This window comes from Otolemur garnettii, unplaced genomic scaffold, assembly GCF_000181295.1.
Source record: "Otolemur garnettii isolate 467f Iridium unplaced genomic scaffold, OtoGar3 scaffold00017, whole genome shotgun sequence".
In the NCBI taxonomy this organism is placed as follows: domain Eukaryota; kingdom Metazoa; phylum Chordata; class Mammalia; order Primates; family Galagidae; genus Otolemur; species Otolemur garnettii.
In genome coordinates this window covers 2858580-2862942 of record NW_003852412.1, presented here as the reverse complement: position 1 = coordinate 2862942, position 4363 = coordinate 2858580, and positions in this window count along the sequence as shown.

Genomic DNA, 4363 nt, shown 5'->3' with positions numbered 1-4363 from the left:
GGGGCGAGTATTGAAAATAAAAGAATGGGCCGGATTCAGTGGCTCACACCTATAATCCTAGCACTCTGGGAGGCTAAGGCAGGTGGGTTGCTTGAGCTCAGGAGTTTGAGACCAGCCCGAGCAAGAGTAAGATCTTGTCGCTGCTAAAAGTAGAAAACTAACTGGGTGTTGTGGCGGGTGCCTATAGTCCCAGCTACGCAGGAGACTGAGGCAAGAGGACCACTTGAGCCCAAGAGTTTGAAGTTGCTGTGAGCTCTGATGCCATGGCACTCTACCGAGGGTAACAAAGTGAGACTGTCTAGAAGAAAAGAGGAGAGAGGGGAGCAGGAGAGGGGAGGGAAAGGGAGAGGAGAGAAAATAATGGTGGGAGAAATAATTAAAAAAAAACTATTAAAATAGGAGAGGTGAAGAAGGCTGATTCTGATTGCTTTAGAGAGAAACCAAAGTGCTTAAAGTTAGTGAGAGAAGAAATGAGAAAGCAAATGAACGGCTTCAAAATAGAAGAAAATATTGGTCCCATTTTTGGAAAAATTAAATTTGTTCTGGTATTACTGTGAATGAAAGGAAGCAAAAGGATTTAAGAGCAAGTGTCTAACATCTTGTGGGATCCCCTGTGGAGTTAATGCGTGTTTGTTGACTAACAGAGACTAGAGAAGGAGCTTCTGGGAGGAAGCTGGAGAGTGGCTGCCGCAGGGGCTGACAGGTATCTCTGCTGGATTATAAGGAAGCGCAGTGTCTGTTACTGATACCTGATCTCTGATGTACTTAAATATTTCAAGGCTGTGTCTATAGTTTTTGTCTCCCTCACAAGGGTTGTAAGGGGTGGATATGTAACACATGACACTCCACAGGATTATGTTTATCTAGGTAGGACAGCACCTACTTCCTCTATTTCGCAGTCTTTGGCCACAGTATCCTAATGATAATGCCTTTGTTTTTAGATAACAGGGAAAACCTAAAATTTACTAACAAAAATTCAGAACATTGTGTTTATTTGAAATTATATATTTTTCAATAATGTTGTTATATTCTACTTCTTATGACTCTTCTAATGATTTCTAATAAATTACTGAGTTTAAACTTCAGCTATATCCAACAAAACGATCCTGTAATGCTGTCAGACATTCCTATGCTGTTGTGTCTTATGAAACAAAAACTTTCTGGGCTACTTGCTTCAAACTAATTTGCCAGCAAGTGGAGATTTGGAGATTATAGGCAAAACAAGATTAGCCATGTGCTAATAATTATTAAAACTGAATGATGAAAGATGGAAGATCATTATTCTATTTTCTTAATTAAACATAGTAGAGAGAGCAGTAATACTATATTTATACCATTGGTAATTTTGTAATAGTTGGATTATTTAATAACAGGAAAATAGCTTTAAAAAGAATGAATGATGGTGCATTCAAAAGGCAAATTACCACGTAACCACTAAAGCAAACCATTATGCTTTCAATAAACCTTTAATGGCATGGCACAATGCCTATAATTTGCTAAGTGAAAAATCTGGGTGGCAATCCATTTGTACAAAATTTTTAAAAATAAATTTAAATATAACATTTAGAATAAAATTCCCTAGGCTGGCCCAATTCTAATTTTTATCCTAAGAAAATAATGAGAAATACATAAAAAGATATATGTACCCAGATGTTGTGTTATAGAATTTATTATAATATAAAAAAAGAAAGAATTTGGAAATTGGCTGAATTAATGTGATATATCTATTTTGTGGGAAACTATACGGTCTTTAAAAGTCATACTTTTGAGGAATACTTAATGAAACTGAAAATGTTTATAAAATGTCAAGTTAAGCAGCATAATTCCAAACTTTATGTAGCATATGTAGCAGAGTTCACGTATATTGAAAAAAGAATCGAATATATTTATGGTTTGATAATAAGGTATTTAAAAATTTTTAACATTTTATTAGAAAACTAGTGGAATTTGGAAAAATTACTTTTTATAGTCTCTGAGGAGGAGGCTGTGTGTGTATGCTTTGCCACACAAGATTTTCCAGGTCTGAATCTAAACTAATTTGTCACTTATAACAACTGTTCATTCTCTGGACTCAGACTTGGGTATAGTTATGAACTGGGCCCAAGAATCACATGAGTTAAGAGTCTTTCCCAGGCCTTCCAGGTCACTCTTCATTTCAGTGTGCAGAAGTAGTTGCCCTAGTTGCTCTGGGTACTAGTTTTAAAAACGTACCAAAGTGACAATTTGTACAAAGAATGAAATTTTTGAAGATGAAGTCACTAAAAAGTCACACTATTATTTAAAAATGAAACAGAGACAATTTTCCCCCTAAAATATGGGGGTGCAGCTTATTTGAGGTTTAATTTCCTATTTTTGTAGATACTATTAATTATGATTTGTAAGTCATTTATTTTGATATTTATATACAACACCAAATACTTGTTCAGATGGCACAAGCGACAAAAGGGTCGTTTTAAAGGTCAAAATATTCCTCAAGGAATAGCTCGGGGCCTGTGGCTCAAGCGGCTAAGGCGCCAGCCACATACACCTAAGGTGGTGGGTTCGAATCCCCAGCCCGGGCCCGCCAAACAACAATGATGGCTGCAACCAAAAAATGGCCAGGCGTTGTGGCAGGCACCTGTAGTCCCAGCTACTTGGGAGGCTGAGGCAGGAGACTCGCTTGAGCCCAGGAGTTGGAGGTTGCTGTGAGCGTGATGCCATGCACTCTACCCAAGGGGGATAGCTTGAGGCTCCGTCTCAAAAACAAACAAAAAAAATATTCCTCAAGGAAAAAGAAAATGAGGGGATGGGGTAATTATGTATTTCAGGAGGAATGAAGAAAATACATGGATATGAATTAACACTGCCCTGACCCACTGGCAGATTGAATCTTCCCTGAATGAGGTTGCCAACTCAATTCTCTTCATAAAGTTCATCCTGGGGAGCAGCGCTCTGCCTTCTCCCTCACCTAGGGAATTGTAGCTTTGTCTTGCTTGAGACTTTTCCAGCCTTCTATTCTCCACTCTCCGAAGCTCTGCAGGCCTGTCGGTAATCTCAGAGATCAATGAATAGATGAAATAGGGGCTCTGCATAATGTGTTGATGAGCTCAAAAGTCCTAGAATGTATGAGACTTGGTCCCTCTGGAGATCTCTGAAGTCTTGGGACAGCTGGAATGTGCTTGGTCTGCAGAATCAAGCAAGCAACCGCCTATCATCATATCTGGTTCCGGTCTATAAGCTGTAAGGGAATGTATCCACTTACGAACTGGCTGCCGCATTTTTGAATTATTATGATCTACAAATGGAATATATAACATCATGAATTAGAGAACCAGGCTGTGTGGGTGTGTGGACAGGGGTAATTGAGGAGCTTACTCAGAGTTGCCATCATAGTGGTCTAAGTAACTTCACTGTGGTTTCTGTGTCACTCTCTTCAAAGTTATTAATCTTATATGTATATTTTGAGACAGTCTCACTCTGTTGCCCTCAGTACAGTGCTGTAGTGTCACAGCTCACAGCAACCTCCAACTCATGGGCTTAAGTGATTCTCGTGCCTCTGCCTCCCAAGTAGCTGGGACTACAGGCACCCCCTCCCCCGCAATGCCCGGCAATTTTTTTTTTTCGTTGCAGCTGTCTTTGTTGTCTAGCTGGCCATAACCACTGTGCTATGGGTGCTGAGCCTAAGCATACTCTTAACACATGTTTGGAAGATAGTATCAAAATCCCTAAATAAAAACAAATGTTTATAAATTTGACTCAGCAATTGCTTTTCTAGAAAATTATTCTAAGGAAATAATCAGTGCTGAAATATTTATGCACAAAGATATTCATCAAAATGTTGCTTATAATACCAAAGTATGAATAACCTACGAAGTTGATTAAATAAATGATGCACATACATGCAACAGAATAGTATTGATCCATTAAATACTATAACACAGCCATATTTATTAACTTAGAAATCTAAATTTTGTTAAATGAAATTTTAAGCTAAAAATAGAATCTATGATATGATCTTATTAAATTTAAAATCAAACATAGAGAAGACTCTAGAAGGTTCCACACCAAAATATTAGCAATATTTGTCTCTGGCAGAGGTGTTATAGGTAAACACCATTCTCTGCTTTTTATCTCTCTATGTTGATAAACAAAGCATAAAATAAGGTAAGTAAAAAAGAATCCACCTCTACCTTCTACGGGACACAAGATTTTTATTAGAATGATAATTCAGACAGCCTACCGTCCTATTTTCTGTGTAACATCTTATTTGTGTCTACACTGGGATGCATTATGGTCCTGTGTTTAAGTTTATGCCAAGCAGTGAGAGTATAGTTATGACATGCTTTATTCTCCAACTTACTGGCTCTGGAACGTCAGGAAATCA